Source organism: Chlamydotis macqueenii, chromosome 2 (assembly GCF_036417535.1).
Source record: "Chlamydotis macqueenii isolate bChlMac1 chromosome 2, bChlMac1.mat, whole genome shotgun sequence".
Taxonomy (NCBI): Eukaryota; Metazoa; Chordata; class Aves; order Otidiformes; family Otididae; genus Chlamydotis; species Chlamydotis macqueenii.
Window position 1 is genome coordinate 65,619,559 of NC_141557.1, and position 9,611 is coordinate 65,629,169.

General features: G+C 39.9%; 1 non-coding gene across 1 annotated transcript; it reads right to left on the reverse strand.

The window, feature by feature from the left end:
• Positions 1–403: 403 nt before the first annotated feature.
• Positions 404–589, reverse strand: LOC147601680 (U2 spliceosomal RNA). Its single transcript, XR_015257946.1, has one exon. It is a non-coding gene; the product is annotated as a U2 spliceosomal RNA (small nuclear RNA).
• Between the last annotated feature and the right edge of the window lie 9,022 nt (positions 590–9,611).

Consider the following 9,611-nt stretch of genomic DNA (forward strand, 5'->3'; position numbering starts at 1 on the left):
AGGTTTTAAAGAGACATGACACAGATCTTTAAAACCATAATTGGCCCAAAAAGAAGGTGAATGAAAGAAGGGTTACTTTATGTCTTAAAAAAAAAAAAAAGTGGGAGAGCATCAATGGAAAAGGTAGATCAGAGTTTCAAAGAGAAGGGGATGCTTCTTCATGCTTCTTCACACAGTGGGTCAAGAGGGTTGCTGCACCCTCCTTGCTGCAGAATCTTAAAATTTACCTAGCTCAGAAAAATCAGAAAAATCAATGGAAAAGAATTTACACAAAGACTCTCCTTGACTCAGAAAGTCCTTGAACCACAAGTCACTGTAGGCTGGGAAAATATTATTGTGAAATATTGCTGCATATGTGCCTTGCTTATACACTTTTCCCTCAGCACCCACTGGTGCCCACCCCTCGCATCACCCAGTCCTGTTCCCTGGGGCACTACACGGCTAGGTCAAGGCATAGGGCAAGCTCCAAGTCCACCTCCCACTTCGCACACTCATTTACCATCATGTCCTCATATTGAGGATATGTGTGGCATAAAATTGACAAGAATGGATAGTACACTTGGTTTTAGCTAAAAGGCCGAGAAGGCATGTGGAGACAAGACAGCAAGTTAGTGTAAGCCAGCATGGCAGTTCCTATGGTCTCATTATGGCGCTATTCCATGTCCTATCTGTGTCTCTGTGGAGAAAAGCAAGGACTTCACAACACAAACAAGCCACCATTCTATACAAACATTACCACTGTGTGAGATGAAGGAGAGGAAGAAATACATGCCTTCATTTTTTTACCCACATTTTAAAGTGTGTAAGATTGCATTTTATGTTTCTATAATTCCTTTATTGATTTGCTAAATTTTGTTTCTGTCCTAACTACTAATCTATTTTGCTTCTTTTCCTTATTTTTCCTTAGTTCTACATTGCAACACACCCTCCCATTCCCTCAAGATATCGCTCTTGATTGTTATAAAGACAGCTCTTCCAGAGAGCCTTCAATCTTAGACTCTCCTCAGAGCAAAATATGAATATATAGGGCCCTTTGAGAGCTGCATGAGATTTGTATTGTATATCAATCTGATTTTATAACTAATAAATTTGAATCATAGAAACATAAGTGCCTCATCCAAAGTCTGTGATATTTCTGTAGGAAAAGAAAAGTAGGCCTTGAACTGCTTGTCCTATGCTCTATCTGTAACATACTGGGGCTGTTGTGATAGGACAAGTGGTAATGGTTTTAAAACAGAGGGAGGTGGATTCAGGCTGGGCATACGGAGCAAGTTTTTTACAATGAGGGTGGTGGAACACCGGCACAGCTTGCCCAGAGAGGTGGTAGATGTCCCATCCCTGGAAACATCCAACGCCAGTTTGGACAGAGCTCTGAGCAACCTGATCAAGTTGAAGATGTTCCTGCTCCTTGCTGGGGGCTTGGACTAGATGACCTTTGAAGGTCCCTTCCAAACCAAACTATTTTATGATTCTATTGCTGCATCCTTCAAATTTGAACCCACAGAAAAATCCTTCTGTTATTTTTAGTCTGAAGGCAGTTTCCTTCATCCCTTTTCCTTACTGAATGATGATAAATTCAGTCATTCTAGGCTCCTGAGCAATGTGAAGAGACTCAACTAGCACATCACATCCTTTTTGGAAAAACGATTTTTAAAATCCTATAATTTTGAGTAACTGCTCTAACACCATGGGTCAAAGCAATAAAACGCAAGAAATCGTTCATTCATATACCCAATAATGCTCCTATATTCTAGGCTGAAACAAATGGTCTCCAAAGATGGGATGCAAGAGAGATCTGAAGAATCTTTACTATACACCAATGATGTTGAGAGCCACAGTTAGGTGATCCTGCAACCTCTCCATACAGTGCAATCCACTTTGTGGAAATTATATAATTTAGTTCCATGCCCTATGAAACTTGTGATGCCAAAAATGTACCAATAATATTAGTTCACTTCACCTTTTTGGTATGAGAGAGTACACATGGCACCAACTTTGTACCAGATTTGCCAGTAATTACCCACTTGACATTCCTTTTTTGAGATTCTTCTCTATCAGACTGACAAGGAATGACCTACAGATGGTGGTTACCTTTAGATAAATCCTGATAGGTACCAGATATCTCCAGTCACTGTGCCATTTTCATTAAATGAGAGAAGACAAACATCCAATTTAAAAGAAAACCAATAACTTTTGAGAAAAAGGGAAGGGCTTGATGAGATGATACTGTAATATAAGCTTTTGTTGTGGGAAAACAGAATCCTATAGTTCAAAGTAATTATCTCATCAAGTTCCACCTCATTAGGATTGAAATTAGACATCATAATGAACAGTGGGCTAATAATTCACCAATGAGAACTTGGTTTTAGTCCAGCTTGGGGTTTTTTTTGTAATATATTTGTTGGTTTCAGATCATCACCCCCACCTTTACTGGACAAGGTGACACACCTCTTTATTTTCTACTCCTCATAAGCCTATGGGTGAATTAGTAAATTAGATTAAATTTCCTTTCCCACTGCCAGAGGGGCACTGGGAAATTTGCATGAACTCCCTTCCCAGGACATGGCACGTGGAGAAAAGGGAGAAGCAGGAATTGTCAGAGCAAGTTCAGTTTTGCCCCCCTGGACCTTCTGCATTTTTGTGGAGGAGGGCAGAATGTATCAACACACCCTCTCTTCCACTCCAAAAAGATAGTGCTATGATGATAAGTGGGAGATCACTTCATAAATTAAAGGTGGCTACAAAATATTTTGGGACATTAAGTACTCTCTGCAGCAGGACAACACTGTTGTAGGTGGGAAATGGCAGAGTAGAGATTATGGAGTCATTAGTCATGCTATCACTCAGAGGATTAAATTTTAATACTTTCTTTTCCTTACTGTCCTTCTCACAGTGATTTTTTTTTTTTACCCCTGCACCTGCCCTCTAGATATTAGATAACCTGAACTTGAAAGAGAAAACCTTTTTGACAGTAAAGCTGAAATCCTCCTGTTTTGTCATGCATTCAAATGGGAATCAGACCAACTGAATCCCGACCTACTTATCAGACTGAAACTCCTGCTGGGAAGTATCAATAAAAAGGCCCACTGGGAAGTTATTCAGACTGGTCATGGTTATTATGGGAACTGTGAAAGGGAGGGTAGCTATCCTAAAAAAAATTCCATTTTTACATAGTCTTATTTCTTAAGTATCTATCTGTCCAAAGTGTGCTAACTTTTCATTGCAGTTTTCCTTTAAAATAAGCTTCCGGGTCAACTTCTAGTGACAATAAATAAGTCTGCTTCATTATTTGGACTAGAGCACTTAATGGACCACTTAACAGAAATTGTTTCTCTTAGGGTGACCAAGGGTCTTCACTGGCAATAAACACAAAAGGGTTGAAGGTCTGCCCAGTATCCTATCATGTTTACCATACTCCTTAGAATAAGTAAAGTGATTACAGGCTTTTAAAAAAATATATTTTTAGCCCACATAAGGTAAAGTAAAACAACCTCAATGGAGCTTTCTTTTTTGAAGCACAAGATAAAAACCTTCCAGCTTCAATCCAGCACAGATACAGCAAAGCAGGCAGCTCCACAGTCCTCCTCAGTACGCGTTTCTACCCAGGCTTTTCCCACAGTAGGCACAGGGAAAGAGTTTTCAACTTCCCTGCAAAGGGCTGAGGGCCTGGCCTGCTTCTGCCTTTTTAAAATGAGCCCCAACTGAGAAGTCTCTGTCCTACATTACATTTTTGGCAATTTCTTCAGGGTGAGGCAAGTTGTTTCTCTCTGCAGGCCTCTAATCTCTCCCTGTGCTGACTTAATATGAAGTATAAACACTTCACCCGAGAGGCCTATCATGAGTTGCATGTGAAGGTCATGCTACCTTCTGCCATCCTTTCCCTCTCCCCATTTCCGCATGAGTCTGTGTATCCTTTTAAATCTGAGGTCATCCCTATGGTGGTGCCAAATATTACTACAAATGCAAACCATTTTAAATGTGTGTCTGCACAAACACCTATGTATTTTTTTAATATATATACACATATATATATATATGCATATTCTAAAAACAAAACATAAATTAAAACTATAGTCTTTTCAATTTAACAAAGATCCAGATTCAGGCAGTTGAACACAGTGAGGGAACAAAAGAAAAAAAGGAATAAATCTCTCTCCACTTTTGAAATCTAGCCCAAGGGCAGCAATCACAGAGTTAAATTCTCTGGTCTGTGTTATGTAGAAGGTCAAACTACGTGGCTGTAATGGTCCCTCTTGGCCTTAAATACCTATGAAAACATACAGCACAGCTTTGCCTTTGCAGTGGATAGTAGGATATTTGCTTTACCTCTTCTGTTGGGAATCTGTGCCTGAAATCTGCCAGAGCAACAGACAGTTTTATTAGTAATTTCAGATTAAAAATATTAAGCACAGCAGGCAAGAAATTCAGAGAATCATTCAGCGTTGTTTTTAAAGCCCTTGTCTATGATCTCATCGTTGCTACTAAAGCTGATGCTGTTTCCATGGCGTTTCTGATTAACTGGTGACCCAGCTTCTAAATGGTTCAATTTTTTATTAATACATATTGAAATATATTTGTGATTTACACTCTTTTTACTCATTTATGCTAACTAGAGCTTATTTAAAAGAAGTATGCTTCAGCTGATTAGCTGAGGGCACTGCACAGCCCTGTAAAGCACAATACAGCTTCCACAGCAGGATGCTTGTTCTTCGTACAGCACAGGAAATGTCCTACACATCCCAACTTCTCTGTGCCTCACGATACATGTCTCGTGTCAGCAAAACAAGCTTAGTTGGAAATGTCCCAATAGCATCTAATGATATTTACTTTCCCTTACAATTAAAATGGTTATTTTATGTTCTGTTCACAGGGCTGTGGGATCTAGAAAAAAGGAAAGTTTTGACAGAAAATTTAAATCCAGCATATTTTCTTCCAACATTGCTCTGGTGGCACAGGACAGCACTGCTGGCTTGTGATTTGTCAACATGATTTCTTGATCTTTGAGTGATTTTAAATACACATTACATAAAGATTTATCAGCATTTTATCAAAGATTCATAATTTTGCACCTAATTTAAAACATCTTCCTCTACTGCACTCTGCCCCAGAGGCATGAGCATACCACATGAAGGCAGAACTAGTCAAATAGCAAGAGAAAATACTGCAAGACCATACATAAACCGCAAATATAAAAGATTTTTATGCTTGGGGGAAAAGGGGGAGAAGAGGAAGTGATAAGGCCTGCAGAGAGGTAACAGACACTTGTTTCTGCCTTTCCTTTGGAATTTTAGAAGTGGGAAGCAATATCCAAAGGAGGTGGGCATGGGCTGTGTTATTTGGGCAATACTATTTAAATGCTGTCACTCTTTCAAGTAATATGTTGCAAAACAAGGTAGCGGAAGGCATTCCAGTAGTATAGTATTATCTTAAGAGATGCTCAAACATATTTTTACCTGGATCTTGGAAGGTGTGGCTTCCAAGTGGCTTATGAGTGGCTATTAACATATTCACTCTTAGGTCAAAATTCTTTCAGGGAGAGGATACACCACTTTGAGCATCTAATAATGACACCTTTTCACGAGCTTTACTTTTTGGTTACATGTATATTGTCTCCTCACTGTTCTTTGTGAAAGAAAGATGATGATCAGGGCAGATCTTGAGGTAACTGAATGCTTCATCTAGCAGTATTGCCAACTCCTGTCATTCAAATATCATGAGTCAGTCTCACTAAAATTGTAAGATTTTATTAAACGTTAAAGCTAATTACACTGCAGGTTTTGTTTTTAGTTAATTCATTTTAAAAGAAAGGAAAGAACTCTTATGTAGACACTTCGGCAGTGTTTCCAAGTATTTCTTGGCAACCACAAGGCAAAGAAATGTGCTTCAAGAAAATGCAAACTACGATCCTCATACATTTAGGTGATAGGTACTAGGACTTGGTGAAAAAGATTCTGAAGTCACGCAAGCTTGCAAGGAAATATGCAGTTACAGAAGCAAGTAAAGAGCCTGTCAGTCTTGCAGCTCATGGGCCCCAATGCCCAAAGGTGAGGACAATACAGTTCATTAAAAATGACCACTCAGCACCAGACTAATCAACGGCACTTCTAAACTGCTTAGAGGATGTCATAGCAGCCTTCCCAAATGGAAACTGCAGCACATCAGTGCACAGACAGCATCTCCTTTTTTTTTAAAAAAAAAGTTTTTAAAAAGACTTGCTGGATTTTCAAAAGAAAATTTTTAACCAAGTTTCAGTAGTTGAAAAGACAGGCTAAAAAGAAAAAATAACTCCTAACAGATAGAAGCAATTATAGACTACAGTTTTGTTTTGTTTTGTTTTGGTTTTTTATTGTGGTGGGTTGGTAGGTTACTTTAACTGTGAGCCTGATTGACTTAGAGGTCAGCAAATAGGCTGTTCTCAGGTTGGTACTGCGGTTTTTTTTTTGTTTGTTTGTTTGTTACAGAAAACTGCACAGTGCAAGTGAGACTTCCCCTCTCACAGATTTGTTCCACAGCCCACCAACAGTAACTGGTTGGTGGTGCAGAATTTTTCACCACCACTGGCAGACGCTATGCCTGCAAGCAGGACTTACTCGCTAGTCCTCCTGGGCACGAGGAGGCGGGGTGTGCAAATTAATTCTGAAGGCTCTAATAGCATCAGCCTGTTAAGAATAATTTTTTATTTATCTCTGAGTTATTAGCTAAGGCAATATAGGAAGAAGTAAGGCTACCCTTTTTCCTCAGGTAGGAAGGATCTGGATAACTCTACACTGAGACTCAGAGGAACAAATCATGGTCTACTCTGCTCTCAAGAAGACAACTACAACATGGAGTCACCTTTCTTACAACAAGAAGCCATATCTTTCGGTTGTCAGAAGAACAGGCACTCTCTTGAGGGACAAATATGCCTTAAACAGTCTACTGTAGGTGGACTTCTGGGCAACCAGATGACCAGGAGTACAGACATAACCACCTCCTCAGTGCCATACCACTGCAGCAAATAGGTGAAAAACAGTGCTTTGTAGGAAACCTTGGCATTGCCATCATGAGGGCAGGGATGGTGATCATAAAGGCCATTATAGTATGGGCAAGTCACCTTCACAATGCCATTTGATAAGTTTTACTGACTACAGTATAAGAATGATTATGAAAAAAAAAAGTAAATCTTAAGGAAAAAAAAGGAAAGCAGCTTTTTTAACAATTTTTTTTTTTTCAGAAATCTGAAATTAAACCACAAACCACTGTTTCAGGCCAACTAACAGACTGGAGGGATACAGGGGGAAAGCAGGAAACACTTAACCTAGTTTCACAGTCAGAGAAAGCCTCCGCTTTCATTGACAAGGAAAGAAACATACAACAAATCTAGTGCCAGATATGAGGAAAAAGAAATTGGAAGCATAAATCTTAAATACTCCAAACCCTAATAATGACAAATAAAAAGGAAAAATGTTTATATTTAATGCTATTTTCTTGTGATGATCTTAAGAAAGATACTATCATATCCAAACAGCTTTGCCTGTATAAAGCCCAGGGGTTTTTTTTTGCCAGGACTTCTCCTGTTCCCCACGCTCCCTTCCTCCCTTTTTTTTTTTTTTTTTTTGATATTTATAACTGCAACACTCATTTAGAGTTGCGTAAGTATAAAGCAGGGTGTCTTTCTGGGTTTTCACACAGCTGCCCACATAAAATTACCACAGTAGTAACTATCTCATTGTTTAAGTCAAAAATGCAGTGAACAGAGATTGCTTTTGCAAACTTGTTACTTCAGAATGCCTTAAGACAGTGTAAAAGGATACATACCAGTAAAACGTGTTTTCCAGAAAAGGAAACTGTTTTCCTTGCACATTTCTTGCAAGAGCTTTATCTCCTCCCCCATTTAGCAAAGCTTAATATAGGATAAGCATTTTGTCACTTACTGTTTTAACTTACATTGAAACATTGCATGGCTCTCAGCTTGAGAATAAAAAAATAACTTTTGCCAGATAAAAACCAAGTTTATAATCTGCTTTATTTCTTAGAGGCTTTTTAAGATACTAAGAGCCTAACCTTTTGCTATCACATTTCTACCCAGTATGGCTGCAAAGAACAAACAGGCTCTGATTTCTAACTTGTTTATACATATTTAACAGAGAAGAAAATGGAGGAGACAGAAGTAAGAAAATGATTTTCCACGGTCACAAAAGCCGGTCATAGAAGCACAGCTGGGTGTCGGATCAGGATCTCTTGGCAGCCAGCCACAAAAGATGCACAACAGAGAAAAAACATTTCCTGTAAGGAAGCATTTGATTTTCAAAGTTGCGTGAAATGTTCACAAGAAAATCATGTAAATGCCCACTGGATTGTAGGGGGGAGGAGGATTTCGTTAGAAACTGGAAGCCCTCTCTTGTTTCACTAAAAGATTTGCTCGTCACAAGCATTGCCAGCTAGCCTGAGGTGATGTTCATGTTTTGTATCAAAACCAAGCAAAAAATTAAGTCTCTAGCAGTTTCGATGTGAATTTGCTTTGAAGTTCATTTCAATGCGACACTCGTAAAAACTCGATGGATAACGAAGGATTTTAGTTCATACAGAAAGAAGGTAGTATTTTCTGAGACTCTGAAAAAGGAAAGGACTACTTTTCCTGAAGTGAGCGCAGTGGTGCTGTAGACACATGCTTACTCTGCACGCAGCTGCCAGGGCTGAACACATTACAGCTCCTCCTCTCCCACAATGTGGCTGTTTGCCACCACCCCACTGCCAGAATTTACTGCCCCAGAGGCACCCCAGTGGGTCCGCGTGTGCCCCCTAGTCTGCAACAGTGCACACCCAGCCCAGCCAGTTTGAGCCACCAGTAAAGTAGTCTGAGACGATCTGATGAAATCTGTGCTGAAACAAATGAAGGAGTGCTCACACCATCCTTCCCATCAGCATAGCAGTGGGGCCAGCTGCTGAGTCCTTAACTGCACCAGTGATATTTGGAAGGGCGGTGTGCTCACAGAGGTCTCTCCCCATACACAGCCTAGCTAGAGGTATCCTTCAGCTGAGGTTACTAAAACTCGCATCCTCAGATTTTGGCATAAGCTATGTCAGGTAGAAGCAGAAGGAGATGTAATCTCTTTTGAGTGTAGATGAGCTGAGTGTGGGTGTAAAGATACCAGCTGCTCTGCTTTTCTTCTGGATTGCTTCTTGCACCAGGGGCAGGGTGAGAATTTTACTGTATTATTACCATGTAACTCTTTGCTTTTACAGGTGCACTCCTGCTGCATAAGTATTTATTACTGAAGTGTGTAGGAGCCCTTTTCACAGACCACATTCCCCTTGTGCTGTGTGTTGTACCTGGGAAGGACAGCATGACAGTCCCAATCCCAAAGCATTCATGACCTGAGTGTAACATGGTGAAGCAGAATGGCCAGGGAAAGGAGTAAAATAAGACAACATCAGCCAGCACATTAGTCATACAGAAAGTCTTTTAATGGCAATATGGAAAGGAAGAGCGTTAAGAAGGGATGCTAAGAGCCAAAAGAAGCTGCTTTGCAGAGTTTCATAGGAGACTCCTTCCAAGTGTGAAGAATGTTTAAAAACAAAGTGCTCAGAGGAGGCCAGGACTGTGTGTTATTAGAGGTGGAAGCTAACTC